At 44.6% G+C, this 23,481-nt stretch overlaps 3 non-coding genes across 3 annotated transcripts; all 3 read left to right on the top strand.

The window, feature by feature from the left end:
* The first annotated feature begins 2,579 nt into the window (after window positions 1–2,579).
* Window positions 2,580–2,652, top strand: Trnak-cuu. Its single transcript has one exon. It is a non-coding gene; the product is annotated as a tRNA-Lys (tRNA).
* Window positions 2,653–2,973: 321 nt separating this feature from the next.
* Window positions 2,974–3,045, top strand: Trnat-agu. The gene has a single exon. It is a non-coding gene; the product is annotated as a tRNA-Thr (tRNA).
* Window positions 3,046–16,503: 13,458 nt separating this feature from the next.
* Window positions 16,504–16,576, top strand: Trnak-cuu. Its single transcript has one exon. It is a non-coding gene; the product is annotated as a tRNA-Lys (tRNA).
* The last annotated feature ends 6,905 nt before the right edge of the window (window positions 16,577–23,481 follow it).

The raw sequence follows: 23,481 nt of genomic DNA, 5'->3' as shown, positions 1-23,481 counted from the left end.
CCGTTGGAGGGTAGGAGCGAGGGCGAGGAATGCGGTGTCATCAGCATATTGCAAGAGGTGTACTGGAGGGGGGGGTTGGGGCATATCTGCCGTGTACAGGAGGTAGAGGAGAGGGGAGAGGACAGAGCCCTGGGGCACACCGGCAGAGGGGTAGAAGGTGTGGGAAGTGGCATGATGGATGGTAACATAGGAAGGGCGGTGGGAGAGGAAGGAGGCCACCAGACGGATGTAGTTGATAGGAAGGGCGTAGGTTTGGAGTTTAAACAGGAGACCGGGATGCCAGACACAGTCGTAGTTCTTTTCGAGGTCAAGTGAGACAAAAATGGCGGAGCGACGGGAGTTAAGCTGGAGGGAGAGGAGATGAGTGTGGCGGAGGAGTTGGTCATCAGCAGAGAAGGAAGGTCGAAAGCCACATTGGGTGTTTGGGAGGAGGTGGTTTTGGTGGAGGTGGAGATGGATGCGCCGGGAAAGGATGGATTCCAAGAGCTTGCTGAACACCGATGTGAGACAGATAGGACGATAGGAAGAGGCATCAGATGGAGGCTTATTGGGTTTGGAGAACATCAGGATACGGGAGGTTTTCCACAGGTCGGGATAGAAGCCAGTGGCAAGGATGACATTGTAGAGGGTGGCAAGGAGGGAAAGGAAGGAGGGAGGGCAGTGTTTGAGGTGGCGGTAGGTAACGCAGTCGTGGCCAGGAGCAGTGTTGTGTTTAGTGCGGAGTGTGAGGCTGATGTCCTGTGTAGTGATGGGAGTGTTAAGTGCAGAAGGTGGGGTGTGGCCCAAGTACTGGAAGCTAGGAGCAAGGGGAGGAACAGAGGTATTCGTATGGTCCATGACATCAGGGAAGAGGGAATAATCAAAGTGGGGATCATCTGGGATGGAAAAAACATCAGAGAGGTGGGAGGCAAAGTGGTTGGCCTTACTGAGGTTGTCAGGAAAGGGACGGTCATTAAGGAGGAGAGGGTACTGGGGGGTGGGGCGGTTCCCAGTAAGGCGGTGGAAGGCAGACCAATACTTGGAAGAGTTGATGGGGAGTGTGGTGTTGAGTCGTGTACATGTCTGGCGCCAGGCTCGGCGTTTCTTCGCAACAAGCAGATTGCGGATGTGTCGCTGTAATTGCCGGTGGCGGGTAAGTGTATCCCGGTCACGAGTGCGGAGAAAAGAGCGGTAGAGGCGGCGGGACTCTCGAAGGAGAAGGACGGCCTGTGGAGGCAGGGTGGGGCGGTGAGGGTGGATGGCTTTGGTGGGGATATGGGTGGCGACGGCGTCAGACAATGTCTGGTGCAGGAAGGCAGCAGCGCGAGCGATGTCATCAGGAGACTGGAGGGTAAGGTCGTGGCCGTCAACCTGGGTGTGAATGGAATACCGGGAGGCATCCCAGTTGGCACGGGAGTAATCATGGACAAGTTTAGGAGGGACGTCAGGGCGAGGAGCGTGGCGGGGATGGCGACCGTTAGAGATAGTGAGGAGGACAGGAGCATGGTCACTGCCAATGAGGTCAAGGACATCCGCGGTGATGCGCCCAAGGAGGTTCGGAGAGGCAAGGACCACATCAGGAGTGGTGTTGGATTCGGGCCGGGTGTGCTGAGGCAGGGGAACCAGGTCTCCCTGGAGAGTGGTGAGAAACTGATGCCACCGCCGGAGGTCGGCAGGATCACGGCTGTGGATATTGAGGTCAGCGGCAATCACGTAGGTGGAGAAGGTGCGGTCAATGTGGGCCAGGAAATCGTACGGGATGGGGGTGCGAGGGCGGACATAAATGGTGGCACAGGAGATGGTAAGGGTGGGGAAGAAGAGGCTGAGGGTGAGATGCTCGGCAGGATTGTTAAGGAGAGGTTGGGGCCGGACAGGGAGGTGCTTGAGGTGGCCAATAGCAACTCCGCCACGCGCGAGAGGGTACGGGTTATCGGTGCGGTGTAGAGTGTAAGGAGCCGTGGAGACGGAGAGACGGGGTTGAAGGAAGTTTTGGTGGTACATTCTGCGCTATATTTATGCGGCTGCGCCTGGCGAACGTGTAACGGGTGCAGAACTCATGCCGGCGTACTGTAAAAGAGACAAAATAAAAAAAAATGTGGCCTAATGGATAAGGCGTCGGACTTCGGATCCGAAGATTGGAGGTTCGTATCCTGTCACGGTCGAGTTTTTCCAGGTCTGCAAAAGATGCATGCTGTTTTACTGTTTTGTTTGAGTACTACAAAACTAGTTGAAAGTTGCTGCTGTCCGCTTCCTGGCTGCAAACCGGCGTCTACCTGAAGCACAAGCAAGACAAGGGGGTTCTGTAGCGAAATTTTCGGCACAGTGCCGACAGGAGAGTTTTTGTTGGAACTACTGCGTCTGATTCAGGACCCAAGTGCTACGCCACAGTCGTCTGCGCACAGTCGAGCATGTTTGTTGAATAATGGTGCTGATAGCCACTTATCATTTCCAGTAGATTTGATGCCTTTCGGAGACAATTTTTCATTGAATAGGATTGTAGCTCAATTGTGGCAGAAGGCAATAAGCTGTAGTCAAAAGGATCTTCCATAGATGGTCGCAGGTCCCATAAGTATTGTATGGCTCGTAACGTGTTGTGTGGAGCACGGCTAGCTCAGTCGGTAGAGCATGAGATTCTTCATCTCAGGGTCGTGGGTTCGAGCCCCAGGCTGGGCGGCGCAAAATTTTGTGTCTGCGCGGATGCAATCTGCGCCCCTCTCGTGAGCCTTGCGTAATGAACGTAACGGGTTACGATGATGCCTAGCATCGTATGAATATCAGAGGATTGGTTTTTGAAGCTGAAAGTAACTCTGAAATGAAATAAATGTGTTGTTTTGGAACTTTAGGTGTACATCGATATCGTGTGAGATGTGTAGGAAGGTAGCAGCTGTGCTAACTAAATACAAATAATGGTCGCTAATGCGGTGCGTCTCCAGCTGAAGGGCTCCGATTCACTAGTCCATAAGAATAAAGTACCCGAAAAGCGCGCTGGGCGGCGCCACCTTAGCTCAGTGGCAGAGCGCTGGTCTAGTAAATCAGCGGTTGTGAGTTCGATCCGCACAGGAGGCAAATGAATTTTGTAACAGCCCCTCCTACCGTAGCCCTTTCGAAAAAAGCGGTCAAGGATAAAAAAAATTGTGAATGGGTGCGGTATTTAAGAAATGCTCTCGCAAATGAATAGTGCGATTGGTGCTATTAGGCACCAGAAACTGCTGCTTTTGGCAGTCTCCGGAGAATGCCGACGTGAAATACTTAGTTCTTGTGATGTATTTTCTACTCCATACAGAGACCCTCGCGGTTGTCGTCGTCGTCGTCGGTTCCGCCGCCGCTTTGGTAATAGCGGCAACTCGCCATTGTATGACATAGGGTGAGGTACCTTCTGCAACCGACTGAGATGGCAGTAAGCGATTGAAGCTGATTTGCAACCTCTTGTTTCACCAGCGTCATAAGGGCTTGAATGTAACTTGCCATGGGACACAGCAAGAAGTAGCGTCGCATTTTTAGCACTGAAACTGGAGATGGAGAATTGCGTCAAAGGTGGGAAATTCATTCCGGCAAGCGTACAAATGGCGAAAATGAGGTGTGTGTGGCGAAGTATATTGCGCCAGTGACCATGTGGCGTAATGTATAAGGCGTCCGAAAAGACGGCAGTGAATACGGCGGCACAGATGAAATGGGTTCCGTCGCGCGCGCCACGTGGGGGAGGCCGATATGGAGATGCATGTCGACCGTCCGAGTCCTGAGCTGATGGATACTGGCCATCAGCATACGCCAGCCGAGAAGTCTTGGGCAGACGAAAGTGCATAAAACGGACCCTTTCTATCCCCACCATACAAGATTATAAACTTGCCACAGTTAATTTAAATAGGATCGCATCCGATGTCAGACTTAAATGCTTGACTGACTATCTATACGCCGCCGATATAGATATAGTTTTCTTCCAAGAAGTTGTGTCACCCATGGTTGGAGAAATACCTGGTTATGATGCCATATTAAATCTTGGCACTGAGGCGGGCACTGCGATTTTATTCAAAGCTGGCATCGCTTACCAACCTACAGCGATTTTAGAAACGGGACGCGGCATTGCCGCCCAATTACAGGATTTGCTTCTCCTGAACGTGTACGCCCCGACAGGGTCCGCTGGCAGAAGGGACAGAAGTGATTTTTTTAGGGCTGAAGTTGTGACCTTATTGACAAACGTTCGTCTGAAGATCATCCTGGGTGGGGATTTCAACTGCGTTTTACGCAAAGAAGATCAAAGTCCGAAATTTAATTTTTGTCCCGAGCTACTAACGTTAACAGATGTACTGCATTTACAAGATAGTTGGTGTCACCTTCGACCACACACGCTGGGATATACCTATGTGAGCGTTGCTTCTTCTAGCCGTCTGGATAGGTTTTATGTTTCTCAAGATCTTTTACATACCACTCGTGATTGTGAACTATGGCCGCTCCGTTTTAGTGACCACTCCGCATACCATATAACGATTCGGCATGTGCGACAGAAGACCTTTTTGGGACGCGGCACATGGCAGCTGAATGTCTTGCTGCTAGATGAAGCGGACTTACGGCGTTACCTCGTTGGCACCTGGCAGCAGTGCCTCCAGAGGCAAGCTCAGTATAGGGAGCGCGTTCTTTGGTGGACGGAGTTTGTTAAGCCGCGGATTAAGAAATGTATTTGCCTGTTTGCCAGGCCCAGGGCTTATTGGAGGAATCGGTCTCCAGAATTTTATTTCCTCGGTTTACGCCAGCTGTACAGCGATCCCTCTGCTTTGTCCGACAACCTGATCCGCTTCAAGCGTATTAAAGCAAATATTGCTGCTTTAGTTCGTGAAGCACTTGTTGGCAATCGGGTACGATCGCGCTCTTCTGATGGCGTCTCCCACGAGTCCGCATCGTTATTCCATCTCATACGGGAAACCAAACGTGGTAAACAAAAAATTATTGCTCATCTGAAGGATGCTGGCGGGAATCTGTACAATGAACAGTGTGCTATCAAGACGCATGTCTTCAATTATTTTCGACAACATTATTCCGAGTCAGATACCGATCTATCGGCGGGGGATGATTTGTTAAACGACGTCGCCTCCACAGTGGATCAGGATGATAACGCTGCTCTCTTGGCCAATGTCACCAACTCTGAAGTTAAGTCCATCCGTGCGTGCGCTGCCAAGAACAAAGCTGCCGGCTTAGACGGCTTGCCGGTCGAATTTTATTCACGGTTCTGGGATGTGATCGGCGACGAATTGACCGCCATGTATAACGAACTGTTATCGCATGCTGCCTTACCCCCGCAGTTCACGGAAGGAATGGTTGTCCTGGTTCCTAAAACTTCCAATCCGACTGTGTTACATGACTTTCGGCCAATTACGTTGCTTAACTCCGATTTCAAGATCTTGACTAGGATTATAAACACCAGGCTTAAAGTACTTCTTGGCAAAGTACTTGGCCCTTATCAGACGAGTGCAGTCAGTGGTCGATCGATGTTAAATGCCCTGTGTGAATATCGCGACCTGACTTATTTAACTTGGATTACCAACACTGATTTGGCGTTATTGTTTCTCGACTTCGATAAGGCGTTTAACAGAATTAATCACGGCTTTTTATTGCGCACAATGAGTCAAATGGGATTCAACTAGCGTTTACGACAGCTTATTCAGAAATGTATCTGTGGAACGTCTTCACGCGTGAAGGTTAACGGCCAGTGAACCGCCCCCGTGCCCTTACGACAAGCAGTGCGACAAGGGTGCCCCCTTTCTATGACCTTATTCTCGATCGCTATAGAGCCACTTCTTAAAAAGTTTTACGTAACTTTACCCGGGTTGCAAACGTTAAACACAAGAACGGTCTGCCACGCCTACGCCGACGATATCAGTGTGCTTATTACTAACACCGAAGAGCTGGGGTCAGTTCGTCGGATTGTCCATCAGTACTCTGTCGCTTGTGGCGCTAGACTTAATGAGCGAAAGTCCAAAATCATGCCGTTGGGTCGCAACCCCAACTCCATCGATATTTCTTGGTTGGACAAGACCGAAGACTTGTGGCATCTAGGCCTGGTTATATCACCGAACCCCCAGGCCATGCTCCACGTGAATTGGGAACGCAAGCTTACCATCTTACGCGTGGTGATCAAAGAACATAACATGCGGTCTTTAGACCGGATGCAGAGGGCACAGTTTATTAATAGTTACGTTTTCAGTAAGCTCTATCACACTGCCGCTGTTTTCCCAATCCCGACAGCCATTGAAAAAAAAAATTTTGCACTTGCTTGCTGGTATGTCTGGAGAGGGAACATCTTTAAAGTTTCCTTTAAAGCTACCTCGTTACTTCGTTCCCGAGGTGGCTTAGGCGTCAAAGACGTTGAATCCCAATGTGTGGCGACTTTTTTAACTCGTACTTCCCGCATACTACACGGCAACCCAAATAGTCTCACTGCACGGCTTTTCAACACCTTACGTCCAAAGGATTTGTCTGCGCCAACGTCTGTGGGACACATTCATCCTGAGCTTGGCTATATCCGGCGGTATTATGTGGAGCTAAGCTATGTTCAGGACAACCCGCATCCGTTCAACACGGCGGCGACCTATCGTGCTCTTACTAAACGGCAGCTGTATAAAATAAATAAAATAAATAAATAAATAAAAATATATTGTTATTTAGATATTGATTATTGTATCTGTATGATGGTGATTGTGATTGCAATTGTATTTGCTTATCTGGAACGTGGACGTTTAATTATTCGGTATCAGACGCTTGACAATGGCTTTTTCGTAAAGGCAATGTTACTCGTAGTTGATCGTGAAATAAAACTGAATAATCGGACTTCGTAATTAAATCGTTTCCAAAGACTGCTGCGGTAGGTGCGGACTCATAATCTAAATCTCAATATTACAATAATTTGCCAGCCATGCCAATACGTCGTACAGAGGTGATTGTCTACTAAACATAAAAAAGTTACACAGTTAGTTAAATCAGATATATTCAATGAATAAGCCTACAGTTCATAATCCTACTTACTTTTATAAATATAATTCTTTACAGAATCGAGTGCCTAGTGTGGTTGCAACTCGCAGTATTCTTCTATAACATGAAATATGGCGGTGTGCCAGACAATAAAAAAAATACGTGCTTCTCGCACCACTTCAACCTGAGCTCTCCCTTTCTTAATCAAACATAAGAGTAACGTAATTGTGCTTTTGTTTTATCAGCGACACAGCGCTGCAGTTGTGTGCCATAGGCTTTATTTATTTGTCACTGATTATTTATTTAATTAATATTTCGCGTTTCCGCGGAAACTCACGCTCGGCATGCAAATGTGCCTATATATTGCCCCCTGAATTGCGAGGCGAAAGGACACACCTGCAGGCGAGCAATTCACCTAAAGGCACAAGAAAATCTAAGTTATCTACAACTATTTACATGACTTACATTACACATTATACACATTATATACGAAATTTGATTGACGCGGGTGCGCCGTAAAAGTTCTAATGTTGGCAGATAGAGTGCGTGCATGCGCAGAAGCGTCTGTGTAACTGCGGCACTGCCGTTATTTCGTACAGTTAGATCACGCGGCACAGTATTGCAGTTCATATTGTTCGTGTGCGCGCGTTTCTCAGTCGTTGCACAAAGAAAATATTCAACCAAGATTACATATGAAGACTACATTCTATGACAGGTAACTTAGTTTTAAATTTACAATATTTGTTATAACACAATACAACTTAGATTGTTGAATGTTCTTAGTTACATAGTATTGTTTTGAAATACTTCAAAGAAAAATGTCCGTATTTTTCAGGTGCGTTGACCTATACACATAGTGTCGTTATTACAGTTCATATTCATCCGCTGCACAATAATTTTTTACAGGCTAGTATCGTCGTGGTAAAGTGTTTTTGATCACAGTAACATCGTTGTATAACAACGTGATTAATACATAAGCGTGTCCATTTCTCATTTCCATTTAAGTCGTAGTGATGCAGTTTGTTGTGACTAAAAGCATTGCTTATTACAGATCAGACGTGACCTGTCGAGTAATTGTTCCACGTGCAGTTCGTTTTTTACATTCCGTGGAAGCTTGGTTGCAGAACCTCGGACGGCACATAGCTGGCGTCGATCCTTGGACAGTCCAGGTAAGAGTGTCCGTCACATTTCGAGAACATTTCATTCCCTAAAGTTCCAACCAAAATTCTTCCACCCGTCGTGTTGTTTTCCGGACAGGCACTTTGTGTCCATTTAATCCAGTTAACATCTTGAAGTTGGGTACTGTAGTAATGTCACTAGACGATGCACGAATTATGCACTTCACATTTTCAGTTTTTTGCTGAATATAGCTCACCTAAATGTTCGTAGTTATTAATCAAGGAAATCGTTCATCGCGTTTACATTGATACGCTGCATAATGAATGGCATTAACAGTTTCTTTCACATAGGTTTCCGCGTAGTTGCAGAGTTAGTAATGTTCGTTAATGTCCGTGAACAGTGGTTCACTATGCAATGTCTTTTTGGCACTCGTTTTGTTCAAATTTTTACATAGTAACAGTTACACTATACATCAGTTAAAAAAAATAAGTAATTATACATACACACGTCACATATTTTCTTAGCATAAACATAATATAGTTGCACATAAACATGTTTACATCATCATTACATCGCTATAGGTTATTACATTGTGTCACATTTGATTTCATGAATTGCAGATATTTACATCCTCTTTAGCGGTTTTGCTGGGATATTATCGATGTGTTTTTTTTTATTTTGTGATGTCATCTGAAATTAAGATAGGTTAGACACAACATTCATTACATCAGTAGGCAAGACCAGGCGTTTTCACTACTCAATAAATATTCAAAATAGTAAGAGAGAGAAAATGTTCGATTCCTCGCGTTATGTGCGTGTGTGTAGAGTGTCTGTGTGGCCTTGACTACTGATAGATGCTTTTTAGTTCGAGGGCTAGGAAAGTTTCTGATAGCATCTAATTTACTGGGATCCGGACGTATGCCCTGTGAATTAATGATATGTCCTAAATACTTTATCTCACTGCAACCAAATTTTGATTTTCTTAGGTTGGCTGTGACTCCAGCTTGTGCAAATTTTTCTAAAATTCTTTGAAGAGTGTCAACGTGTTCATTCCAAGATTGTGTAGCTATCAGTATATCATCTACATAGTGTGTGACTGTCTCAACTAAATCGTCGCCAAGCACGGTATCCAGGGCTGTAATGAATACCCCAGAGCTGACATTCAGTCCGAAGGGTAGAACACAAAACTGATAGGTTCGCCCCCCGAACATAAATGCAGTATATTTCCGAGAATCAGGAGTGATACCCACCTGCCAAAACGAATTAGCGAGATCTATTGTGGAAAAATATTTTGCATCTAGAAATTTCTGTAATTGCTCTTCTAAATTTTCAGGTTTTGTGTGAACCGGTAAAATTATTTCATTAATAGCTCGTGTGTCTAACACTAACCTAATGCTTCCATTTGATTTTTTGACAACAAGTAGAGGACTACAATAAGGTGAGGTGGATGGTTCAATGACCTTCCAGTCTAACATTTGTTTTAATTCTTGCCACACAGCAGGTCGTTGAGATAACGGTACGTTATATGTCTTATGGTAGAAGATCTTGTGAGGCTTAACTTCAATCTTGTACACATACGTGTTGATAACACCTAATCGTTTGGTAAAAACTTGTAAATATTTGGATAACACTTCCTGTAGTTTTATACGTTCATGTACACTGAGAGCTGTAGCTTCACTTATCTTATGATCAAGCAATGTTTTCAAGTCCATTAGCTCTGTGTTAGATGAGTGTGTTTGCATGTCTTGAATGTCATTGTCAAGTACTAACTGAACCTTGTACCCTGTACAGTGTTTGTCATGCTTTAGAGTTCTCCTGTCCAAATCAATAATAATTCCACTGCCTTTATCATTTAAAATACATTTACCTTTGGAGAAGTCTATAATGCAGTCCTTCTCGCTCATAATATCTATTCCTAATATGCAATTTGTCACAAGGTTTTGTACAACCAGGAATGGCCATTGTACGGTTCCATTACCTATTTTAACGTTTACAAAAACTTGCTTCGTAACCCTACATGACTTATTACCTAGTGCAGTAGTTATTTTACAGTTTTGGGCAGGAAACTCAGGCACAGGTTCCAATTCACACATCTTTTTATAGAAATTAAAAGACAAAACGCTCACAGCTGCACCTGTATCTAGGATAATAGTAGTTGGAATCCCACCTACTACACCAGTAGTAGATGCTAAAACAATTTCATTTGTGTTTAAACGACATTTTGTACTGTCTTGGAAAAGTTCATCTGATATATTGTTATTGTGGTTGTATCTTATAAATAAAACAGGTAGTTTTTGTTTAGAATTACTCGGCATATCATTATTCTGTTGTTCAAGTGTGGTGTCAAATAACTGATTAACATTGAAGTCGCCCCCCAAGAATTCTTCAGCCACGACCTGGGGCAAAGTAGTGACTGTTTCTAGTTTGTTGGATTATCATTTGTACTAGGTACTGACACAGATTGAGGTTGTGCATCAGGTGCCATTTCTATTATATTCACATTCGGATATTGCCTATTATGATCTCCAAACTTTTGCGGTTGTTGTTGCTGTTGCGCATTATAACTTACCTGTCGGTCGTAAGGTATGCTCCAATTTTGTCCTGGTGGCTGCTGTGGTAAAGCAGAGTTTGAATGAAAGTACTGATCGTTACGAGTCCAACCTTGATGCTGTCTTGGCTCGTAGTTATTATTATTTCTATTTCTGTTTGTGTTTTTGTTATTACCTTTGTATCCGTTGTTACCGTTGTAGTTATTACCGCGGTGCCTTTTGTATGGATTGCCGCATGAAATGTTATTACTGTTGTAACTATTGTTTGTATTGGAATACGCGTGTTGATTTTGATTTCCGTACTGAGACGGCATGTGAGTTTGCTGTTTTTGTTGTACCGCGTATCCAACTGTGGGCGCTCCAGAATTGTGTTGGCAAGCCTGCATGTTTTGCATACCACTAGTGTAAACATTGTGGCTGCTGTTTTGCCGCGCGAAGCGCTGATCTTCAAATAACATGTCAACCGAATCTAAAGCTGTTAAAAAATAGTCTGAATCGTCATCCGGGATATGTAGGAGTTTTTCTTTAATGTTGAAAGGCAATTTGGCCTTCAACGCACGGAGTATATCACGCGTTGCGACTGGTTCGTCTAAAAAATGTCCCATGTTCAAGTATTTTTCAAAATATCTGCGTAAGTTACCATTTTTACTGTTAAAAGTTTCAGGTTCTAAAATTTGTCTTCTGAGTCGCTCCTGGACGGATTGCGACCAGAATTTGTTCAGAAAAGCACGCTCAAACTCACTGTACGTGGTACATACGTCAGCTTGACTGTATGGCCAGACAGCTGCATCGCCTTGGATGTAACCGACAATATATGAAATCTTTTTCCGGTCACTCCATGTGCGTGGAAATGCGTTACTAAAAGATTTAAGAAAAATCACCGGATGAATGGTTCGTTTTTCTGGGATAAAAATCTGAAATTGCCTGTGTTTCATTAAGCTTTCATCTTCCTTCGCATTGTGATATGGATTTATTCCACTGTAATTACTGGTATGTTCAGCTGGTGAGTAATTACGATAATGTTGCTGTGGTTTACCATGATAATAGCTTGTGTTTGTGTTTCCACATCGTGGTATGTGTTGTAGTCGTGGTGTGTTTTGTTCTTGTGTATTTGTCGTGTGCGGAATATGTGTATCATACTCGAATGTATATTGGTTTCTGAACTGTACATTTTGACTGATATTTTCGTTACATTCAGACTGTAGTTGATCGGTGAATTGTCTCATGGGTGCAGTGACGGATTGTACTGCGTCACTGATCAGCTGTTTGTTATTAGTAATGTATTGCGCTACGGAGTCGTGCACAATTGTTGGTAAATTTTCACGTAAGCATCTATCAAAATGTTTGTCTTTGTTCTCAACCCAATCATGAAATTCTTTATTAATATTTTGAAAATGAGCTGTGGCATCTGATTGTAAGATGTCAGTCAGGTGTTGTTCAACATTGTCAAATTTATTCTGTACGTCAGTAATTCGTTTTTCAAGGTTGTCATGTACTGAAGGATATGTTTGAATTTGTTCAGTAAGAACTTCACACGTGACATTAAGGTTTTTTACTTGTGTCTGTAAAAGTGCTACGTCAGTTGTAGTCTTTTCTTGTCTCGTATTAAGCTGGGAAAATTTAGTACTGAGTTCGGTCATCTGTTTGGTCAGTGTGGCGTCTATAAGTTCCACACGTTTACACAAAGTGTCATTACCTATCTTGATTGCTATGAGATCAGATTTGATTTCGTCATTTTGTGTTTTTAACTGTTCATTTTGTGTCTCTAATTGTGCCTTTAAGGTTGCCATGTTTTCGGCGTTCTGTTTCCTTATGGTTGCCATATTTTCTGCGTTTTGTTTCATTAGCATTTGTAACATGTCGGCAATGTTTACCGTTTGCAAGGTCTCTGCCCCCGCCGCGTCATTAGACGTGACGTCATGCATTAACATGGGCTCTGATTGAGATTTTGAAATTTTTGTAGTGGACGGCCTATCGTCAAAATTTTCGTCAACACTTGCGTCAATGTTTGATGAATCGTCACTACCGGTTGCTGTCGTAAAGTCATTTTCTAACACTTGTCTCACGTCCGAGTCGGATTGCGTCTGAATAGTACGTCCTTGCTGTTCCATTTTTGCGTATTGTTTTCTAGTTATTACCATGCCACACGTGATATATGTTTCAAGAAAATTTTTGACACTGATTTTAAAATAAAATGTAGTTGAGCATGAATCGCTCGTAGCAACAATGGCTGCCTGTTAATTTAAAAATATAAACTGAATTTGAGATTATTGGTAATGGCTGCTGGCCATGTTACATGATACCGTACAGAAGTCGGCCATATTGTACACTCGTGTATTGGTATTGTTGCATACGTTATTGTTTAGGGAAAAGTACTGAGAATGAAATTTATCACTGAAACTGTTATGCGGAAAAGAAACACTACAGAATTTACGGAAAAGCTAATACACTTAATTATACGTCTGGTCAAGCCTGCTAATGCAAAGATGCTGCGTCTTACCTTATTTTGCTGGAAGTTTCATTGCGTCTTCCCGCAAAATTTCAGAATTGGAAAATATCTTCAGATTTTGTTATCTCTCATACATTGACGTCCAGGTCCAGAAAGTTGATTTTTTACATGAAACAAAGAGAACAATGTAACAAATGACAAAATAACAAGTCCTACACGCAGTCGCCAATATAAAATAAATAAAATAAATCAATAAATAAAATAAAATATATATTGTTATTTTAAATATGTTAATTATTCTATCTGTATGATGGTGATTGTGATTGCAATTGTATTTGCTTATCTGGAACGTGGACGTTTAATTATTCGGTATCAGACGCTTGACAATGGCTTTTTCGTAAAGGCAATGTTACTCGTAGTTGATCGTGAAATAAAACTGAATAATCGGACTTCGTAATTAAATCGTTTCCAAAGACTGCTGCGGTAGGTGCGGACTCATAATCTAAATCTCAATATTACAATAATTTGCCAGCCATGCCAATACGTCGTACAGAGGTGATTGTCTACTAAACATAAAAAAGTTACACAGTTAGTTAAATCAGATATATTCAATGAATAAGCCTACAGTTCATAATCCTACTTACTTTTATAAATATAATTCTTTACAGAATCGAGTGCCTAGTGTGGTTGCAACTCGCAGTATTCTTCTATAACATGAAATATGGCGGTGTGCCAGACAATAAAAAAAATACGTGCTTCTCGCACCACTTCAACCTGAGCTCTCCCTTTCTTAATCAAACATAAGAGTAACGTAATTGTGCTTTTGTTTTATCAGCGACACAGCGCTGCAGTTGTGTGCCATAGGCTTTATTTATTTGTCACTGATTATTTATTTAATTAATATTTCGCGTTTCCACGGAAACTCACGCTCGGCATGCAAATGTGCCTTTATAGCTGGATAACCCAATTGAGACGAAATATTTAGGCAAAAACTGGAGAAATGTATGGAAGAACATTAGTTATCCGCTCCTTCGCTCCAGAGTTCGATCTGTTTGGTATGACGCTCTCAATGAGGTGATTCCCACTGGAAAGAAATTGCACAAAATCAAGCTGCGGGCCACCCCGTTTCGTGAGAAGTGTAACCTAGTGGAAACGCTGCCGCATCTCTTCCACTGTAGGGATCAAACACAAATATGGCAGTGGACATGAAAGAAACTCGCTGTCATTAATAGGACGTCGGATTCTTCCATTCAACTTCATGACGCGCTCCAACCAGACTGGCAGCTTTATCCTCAGTCTAAGAATAATAGTCATGTCTGGCTCATGGGCCAGTTCGTCTATTACATGCTCGTCCATACAACGCCAACGCTGCACGATTATCAGATGTACCTCATCGAAGAGTACTATGCGATTAAGAAATTGCGACAGTATCAAGACCAGTTTCAAAATTTTCTCACTATTGCTTTATGTGATGGAAGAATTTAAGTTTACGGATCCATTGGACGGATTTTTTTTCCACTACTTTGTTATATTGTTATTGTTTCCATGGATATGGTCTGCTCCGCACCATCGGCTGTGGGTGATTTGCATCATGGGTCAAACGACGGTACTGAGTGCACTGTGCACTCGGCCTCGAACGTTTTAATTGTTTTTTGGAGTTCCTTTTCATTTTCAAATGACAGCACTTTACTTTTGGTTATGCAGGGCGACACCCAGAAGAGGCTCCTCATTTGTTTACTTTCATTTCGCATTATCTTTCATCAAAGCTGCACGAAGGTTTAGTACGAACCAGGAGTTTCCAGCAGCTTCTATTCCTCCTATCAAGAGGCTTTACAATACGGGAAATGTTTGTTTGGCATGTCCCTGCTCTATGGTGTCACCACCAGCGCGCATCTTCCAACGCATGGCATGCACAGGGTTTTGAGAAGCAGCAATCCACACTCACCCATCGGGAACCAGAATGCACAATACTTATCAACGACATGGAAACAGGGAAAATTATTTCTACGCGAAGACCAACTTTAAGTATCTGCTGTGCTGGATTTCATAGTGTGCTGCGTAATAATAAGACCAGACATGGATTTCTTTTTAACATTCTGTTTGTATCTATAAAAACAATGGAACACACATGACGCCACATTACAATTTTAAAAAAATATAATAATAAATACATAACAATAAAATCAAATCACAAAACCATGCAAATGGGTGCGGGGTATGGCGGTGTCATCGTGGCCAGGCCTCAGGATTGCGACCCCTGCCCGCCTTGCCGCCGACTGCCTAGCGCTCATGTGCAAAAAAAAAAAAAAAAAAACGGAAAACAAAATAACAAAAAAATTTAAGAAAAGTAGCCAAAAAAAGAAAAAGTGAGTAGGACATTGCGTTGTGGCCGCAAAAAAATTAAAAAAAAAAGGGGTTAAGGCGTCTGACTTAAAAAAAAAGCTCAATTGTGAGAGCGTTAGACTGAAGATCTAAAGGCCCCTGGTTCGCTCCCGGGTTTCGGCAGGTATAAAAATACAAAATAAAAAAAAAGTTGTGTAGCGGTTATCACGTCTGCTTCACAAGCAGAAGGTCCCCATTCGATCCCGGGCGGGAACAGTATTTTCCTGACTATGTCGTATTGTACTCCAGTGAGCCACGTCATGTGTGGATCTGTTGCGCGTACCTTTGTTATGCAAGTATCGCATTCATTGAATTTCTTTGTTACGATTTGGCTCACACTGCCTGCTGCTAAGAAAGTGATTGCTTTTGCTGATATGACTTGCAATAACGACTGCGCGAAACGCCGCTATCTCGTTAGGGGTGCTACGGGAGACACGCTCTTGAGCACCCCGAAGACTTCTTGAGCCCTCGGCTGTGATGGGTTCCACGCTGTCAAAGGAACTGTCGCGTGTGCATTCGCGTAAAAAAAAAAAAAAAAAAAAAAAAAAAAAAAAAAATATTAAAAAAATGGATAAGGCTTCGGACATCGGATCCGAAGATTGCAGGTTCGAATCCTGTCACGGTCAAGTTTTTCCAGTTCTGCAAAAGATGCATGTTGTTTTACTGTGTGGTTTGAGTACTGCAAAACTAGTTGAAAGTTGCTGCTGTCTGCTTCCTGGCTGCAAACCGGCGTCTACCTGAAGCACAAGCAAGACAAGGGTGATCTGTTGCGAAATTTTCGGCACAGTGCCGATCAGGAGAGTTTGTGTTGGAACTACTGCGTCTGATTCAGGACCCAAGTGCGACGCCACAGGCGTCTGCGCACAGTCGAGCATGTGTGTTGAATAATGGTGCTGAAAGCCACGTATCATTTCAAGTAGATTTGATGCCCTTCGGAGACAATTTTCCATTGAATAGGATTGTAGCTCATTTGTGGCAGCAGGAAATAAGCTGTAGTCAAAAGGATCTTCCATAAATGGTCGAAGGTCCCGTCAGTACTGTATGGCTCGTAACGCGTAGTGTGGAGCCTGGCTAGCTCAGTCGGTAGAGCATGAGACTCTTAATCTCAGGGTTGTGGGTTAGAGCCCCACGCCGGGCGGCGCAAAATTTTGTGTCTACGCGGATGCAACCTGTGCCCCTCTCGTGAGCCTTGCGTAATGAACGTCACGGGTTACGACGATGCCTAGCTTCGTAAGAATATCAGAGGAAGTGTATTAGAAGCTGAAAGTAACTCTAAAATGAAATAAATGTGTTGTTTTGGAATTTTAGGTGTACATCGATATCGTGTGAGATGTGTAGGAAAGCAGCAGTTGTGCTAACTAAATGCAAATAATGATCGCTAATGCGATGCATTTCCAGCTGAAGGGCTATATCGTTTTTCCATTTGTATTTTTGTTGCTGTCTTATTGTAGCGGGTTAACCGCTCGCTATCTGGTGCAATGTCCAGGTTATTTCCGCGAAAGTGTACACTTCCATTTGATTTCGACAAGTCCATCCGATCTGTGCAACCAAGTTCACTGGAGATACATGAGTGGATCGTGGATGTTATTGGCATTACATCTGACCAAGTGCACACCGCCTCTTATGATACCGAGTAGTATTGTTTCTTTGTTAAATTGCTGAATCCTGTATTACTAGAGAAGATCATGACTGACCACGGAGGAAGTGCTATTTTCCGACACCGGGACGACTCTGTAAGTACAGTGCTCATTTCCAATGGCGATGTAGACTACACAAACGTACGTATTTTTTAACTTACCTCCCGAAGTAGAAAATTGTTATCTGAAGGATGTACTGTCCAAATTCGGTGACGTTAAGCAGGTTCGAAATGAACGGTGGTGAAGTCAACATAGGTTGCAATGTTACAGTGGCGTTCGATCTGTAGAAATGCATATCAAGCAGAATATTCCATCCCATATACTTGTTTGTGACTATAAGGCTCACGTGACTTACATTGGCCAAACACCGACCTGTCATATCTGTAATGAGAGTGGTCACTTGCGTCAAGACTGCCCCAGGGGCATGTTTGTGTTAAAGACTTCCCTCCAGCAGCGTAAAAGGCTTACTTTGGCGGAAGTAGTGGCGGCCAAACCGATGACAGAGATTGAGCTCCCTAGTTCTGAAATGCCCTCGGAACAGCAACAAGAAATTCGCTCTGATGAGTTTCCGGTTCTGGTTCGGAGAGAAAAAGGTGCGCTGCCCCCTGCAAAACTCGATGCCGCGACCAATAAGAGGCGCAGAACTTGTGACAGCCGTGGTTCTGATAACGACACCTCTAGTGCGCATGAGACCGCGAAAAATGACGATCGGGAATCCGGCTCGGAAGCGAAAGCTCCAATCGGTGAGGCTATTGTGGACGCTTCTCCTCCCACAATTTCAAGTGCCGATACTTCCGTGGCAGTTCAGCTGTAACCGCTAGGCTAGTGCCTTGGAACTTCCGCGACAGCCAACTCAGGCCGACCAACCAGTATGTGTGGCTAACATTCCTGCAGGAAGTACACACACAGAGGCCTGTGATGGTATACAAACATCTCTGTGTGCCGTCGGTACACATCCCGTGGCAGCCGCTTCGATTCAGGACTCACAACAAGGGTAATGTCAACAACTCCAGGAAATAATACAAACACAGCTGTCCGGGTCTGTCGGTGACAACAAACAGCTGCGGGCAGAGAATGTTGCCAAACAGGCTGATAGTGCGGGTGATAGTTCAGCTGCTCGCTCGCCGGCGGTGTCGCCGCGTGCGATCCCTTCGAGGGATGTGCCGGGAGAGCAGCTTGACATCACCCACGACCCTCCCACGCCGCCGGCTGCGGAGGTGCTCCACAGTGTCCGCCCCAGGATCCGAGTGCCACCTAATGTAAATGCTGTGCGTAAGAAGAGTAAGAACAAAGACTCAAGAATTCAACTCAGTGACGTCCCAGACACGAATTTCCCGGCCACAAATACGGAATGGCATGAAGATGTGGCCCTTTAAAGACATTTGCTCCTTCCGCCACTATGTCGCAGGCCTATACGATCACGACATTAAATATTAATAAAATCCGGTCGGAGGTGAAACTGAGTGCCTTAAAACAATATCTCTATGAGTCGGGAACAGATATCGCTCTTTTGCAGGAGGTGGCCATGCCACACTTAACTCTTCCTGGTTTTGTTGCTATTACAAATTTTTCCCCCGACTCGAACGTGGGGACTGCCATCTTACTTAGAGAAGGCATTCCCGCCACTCAGGTTGACAAATTAGATTCGGGTAGAGGTGTGGATGTCACCGTTTTTGGCATCACCATCATCAACTTGTACGCCCTTCTGGTAGTACCTATAGAGTGGAACGAGCAAATTTTTTTAAGGAACAAATCATCTATTTGTTAAGGAAAAATCCTGAACGTGTTATCATTGGAGGTGATTTTAATTGTGTTTTATCCCAGAAAGATCAGTCCCCGAATTTTAATTAATCGCCTGAATTAAAGCGTCTCGTGACCGACCTCAAACTGAAAGACGAGTGGGAAATTAGGTACCCGACCTTGGTACGATTCACACACATCGTCGCGAATTCCTGCAGCAGAATTGACAGGATTTATGTTTCCGACGTTTTAGAGAAAGTCTTTTTACAAATTGAAACAAAACCCTCCAGCTTCTCCGATCACAGTGGTGTCGTTGCGTGCTTGAATTTGCTGCCACAACCAACGCGTTGGTATAAAAATCAATGGAACTTGAACGTCTCCTTATTAACGGATGCTGACCAAGAGGAGGCGGTGCGACGCGCTTGGGAGCAGTGCTTGCGCACTACCACAAACTTTCGTAGCACCATAGAGTGGTGGACTCAGCATGCAAAACCCAAACTGCGAAAAGTTATTATATTCTTCGGTATCGACAGAGCAGCCGCGATAAAGAAGACGATGGAGTTCTACTACACTATCGTCCGCGACCTCTGTGATACAGCCGACGCCGCGAACACCGGAATAGATTACATTCGAAAACTAAAGGCGAAATTAATCAATCTTAAGAGAATGCAGTTGGACGGTCTTAAGATCAAATCTAAAGTGAAGTCGGTCAGGGACGATGAAACAGCCGCTCTATACCACCTTGTCAAACATGCTAAGAACAGAAGGAGGACTTTTATTGAGGCCCTGAAACTAGGTGATGGCACGAAAGATTATCAGGGCACTACACGACAATTTTGTTGACACCTACACGTCAGCGGCTACTCACGACGACTGCTATGACGAACTGTTTAGTGCCATTTCCTCTACCATAACTAGAGAAGACAATGAATCCATTTCTTTGGAATTTAGTAATAAAGATGTTTTGGAGATTGTCTGCCACTCGCCGATCAGGAAGTCCCCTGGTCCTGACGGATTACCCGTTGAATTTTACAGGAGGTATTGGCACGTCATCGGGGACAAAATCACCCAATTAGTGAACGAAGTTTTTCAAGGGAAGCCTATACCACTTGCCTTTAAGGAATGCAAAATTGTGCTTCTCCCTAAAAGCAGAGGTACAAAACATATCGCCAACTTCCGCCCCATTTCATTGTTAAACTCCGATTATAAAATAGTCGCCCGTGCAATCAACACACGAATAATGCCACTAACTGCAAAATTCGTTGGACGTTAGCAGACATGTGCCTTCGGGAGAACTGTATTGCAAACGGCAGCTTTTTACCGGGATATCATTGCTTTAACGAACGCCAGTAACGTGAAGTGTGGGCTGATCTTTCTGGACTTTTTTAATGCCTTTGACCTCCTCACTCACGAGTACCTCCTTGAAACCATGAAAAGATTCGGTTTCTTGCAGATCGCGATTGACATGATCAAAAACATGGCACTGGGGATCAACGCAAGACTTTCTGTCAACTCGCAACTAACCCAACCGATTCAAATCAACAGAGGAATTCCACAAGGAAGCCCTTTGTCCATGTTACTTTTTGTTCTTTCACTCGAACCTCTGTTACTCCAACTGCAGGCGAAACTCACAGGGCTAACACTTTCAGGAGAAAAAACTGTCGTAGGCGCCTATGCCGACGATGTGGGTGTGGCTGTCCGCAATGAGAATGATGTCACCACTTTAGCGGCTCACCTCCAGCAATACTGTTTGGCGTCGGGGGCTAAATTGAATGACAAGAAAAGTAAATTTATTAACCTCTGTGGCCTCCAGCATTTGCGAGTTGGCTACGCTCAGGAAGTCAGCGTCCACAAGGCTCTCGGCATCATATTGACGGCGTCCTCTTTAAAGATGGCGGCGGCTAACTCGAGGGAAATAGTGCGTAAACTTAACGGTGCTCTCATTGACAATTCCCACAGAAGCCTCAATCAATTTGAACGGATCCATCTGGTCAACTCCTGTATTTTAGCAAAAGCCTTCTACACGGCGCAGCTCCTGCCACTGCCTGCAGTAATTGCTAAGCAAATTATGTCGAAGGTAACAAATTTTATTTGGAGAGGGGAAATTTTTCGCGTGTCTGCCAAAACTGCGACACTCCACCCCCCAGAATGGAGGGATGGGATTAGTAGATATCAGGGTGAAAGCGGTGGCTCTCTATGTTAGAAGGACGGCCGCTACAATTAACAATGATCCTTACGGCATTACAGCGCAATTATTCACTGCCGTCAGGCCGCAAAGTCTTGATCCATCGCTGAATATTCAGCCCATCAGCTATCGATTAAAACATATCAGAGATTATTACCTTTCACGGAGCTACATCAGTAAAGAGGTCACAAATTCTCAACATTTAACTGCACAAGCCATAATAGCCGACTGGAGACAACACGAAGGAAAGAATCCATTGGCAACGAAGCTCGGTGACAAGAACTGGGATATCGTATGGCGCAATGTTAGTTCCAGTGCCCTCAGTTCCGATGCTCGCGCTGCCTGGTACAAAGCCATCAATGATGTGATTAGCACGAACGAGAGGTTACATAAAATCGGGCTCAGTGACGCCCCTCTCTGTCATCGCTGCAAACTGACGGATACAGTTATGCACCGTTACACCTGCGGGGAACGTCTCCAGCACTGGGTTTGGCTTCGAGAAAAAATTGCTCTTATTACCAGGACTACAACCGCCAATGTTTCGTCAACACTACTGTCTCGTCCCGATGTGCAATTTTATCCGCAGACGAAAAATAATTCAGTTATGTGGTTGCTGGGTACCTATTCCAGCTACGACTTTAATAAATTTGGCGCTGAAAATTATTTGGAATTCAAGACGTTTATGGATATCAAATTCGCCAAAACATGCGCGTACCCAAATCATGAGAAACTCTTCGGCAATATGCTTAAAATAGCGTTTCATCGCATGGGTATCGGATAGGTCCACTGAGTGTACGGGGGAGAGGCCGGGACGCGGGACACCAGTAGTGCCGCGAAGAGGCCTCACTGCTTCTGTGTCGCGTCCTGACCTCCCCTTACACTGAGGCCTTCACTGACTCGCTGCACGCTGGCCACAGGAACTTTCATTGAGGTAGATAAGAAGCTGTGTTTATGTTACGTTTATTCTTCGAGAAGCAAATCTACTTTGCCCAAGGGCGAAGTCATTTCGTTGTCATTTTTACCATTCCTATTTATTTTCTTAGAAGGTTAAGGGTAGTTTCTCATAGAAAAAAAGTGGTTAAGGCGTCTAAAAAAAAAAAAAAGAAAAAGAAAACACAAACAACAAAAATAAAGGTGCCAGATTTAAGCCCACGACTGACAATGCTCTTTAAACATTCAGAAACTAACGTACTCCCTTGATCCTATAGAACAAGTAAATTACGCAGAAACACGCCGTGGAGATTTTACTAGAGACGACAGTGACAGCAGTGCAGGCGTCGCACGTATGATAGCCCGAGCGGTCGAAAAGAAATAGCGGACCATATTTTTCTCGTGCCGAGTTTTAGCTCTCCCCACGGAAGTTTCCGTGGTCGTTGTGTTGTGGCTCAGGGCTATTCCATTTTCCTTCACTAAAAGGCAATGCGAGAGACTGTCAGGCAAATCCCAAGTGATCTGTACATGGACTAAGACGTCCGCACGTCTGGCAACGTTCTCGCCGACTTGTGTGCCACGCTGACGACACGGGTTCTCGTCCGATCACCGAAGTTAAGCAGCGTTTTTACGTGCTTAGTACACGGCTCGGTGGCTAACTAGGAAGTCTGCGTGCTGTTGGATTCTTTAATTTTTCCTTTTCCCTTAGTTTTCGGTGTTGCTGCGAGGTAATGATACGGTCCAGCACGCTGACCCCTCTCTTGCCTCTCGGGACGCAAATTCGCGAACCTGCGGCCACAGTCAAATGAAAAGGTCCGTTGTGCGTTTGTCGAGTTGGTCTCTCCCAGTCGTTTCTAGCGCCTGTCCTCAACATATACGCCCATTTGCAAGCGTCAGCTTTCGCGTCGGCCGAGCAAAGTCGAGACAAGTCGGCACATGGGGACACACGATGCTGTGAATTGCAATCCGCACTAGCCTACGCGGAGCGGGACGAGGGGCGAAGGAAAACCATTCGTAACACGACAGTTCGGAAATTCGACGATCGCGAGCGTAGGAAACACTCTCCTGAGTAAAGAAGACAACTTCCGTGCGGTGTCCGGGTTTCGAACCCGGATCAGCTACTTGGGAAGCAACCATGCTGACCGACACACCACCACCGCCTTCTGCTACGCGCTGCTTGCGCCGTGATGTGTCGCCTTCCTTCCTGGCGCCAGAGGCCGAAGGCAATCTCGCTGTAGGCGCTCAACGCCGAGTGGAAGGCGAGCACATCTGAACCCGTTTTCCTGGTGCTGCTAGGGCCATATACTGAAACTGAGCGCAGAACTAACTTTTACTGAAGAATCTGCCCTTTAATGCACATCAGGGCGAACACGAAATTTCTAATATGAAGTACTCACTGACGATCCAAAGACGTTTCAGTATGTACGCGTCGGTACCACCGGGGCAGTGCCTAAGTATTGTAAAGTGAAGGACGACAGTTTGAGCCTCACGGGAAGTATTTCATTGGCTTCCCACGAGTGCGTAATGCACAGCGTGGCTGTTGCTAGGAAA

This window comes from Schistocerca americana, chromosome 7 (genome assembly GCF_021461395.2).
Source record: "Schistocerca americana isolate TAMUIC-IGC-003095 chromosome 7, iqSchAmer2.1, whole genome shotgun sequence".
Taxonomy (NCBI): domain Eukaryota; kingdom Metazoa; phylum Arthropoda; class Insecta; order Orthoptera; family Acrididae; genus Schistocerca; species Schistocerca americana.
Note: the sequence above shows the minus strand (reverse complement) of the source record. Positions and strands in the feature narration are given on the sequence as shown.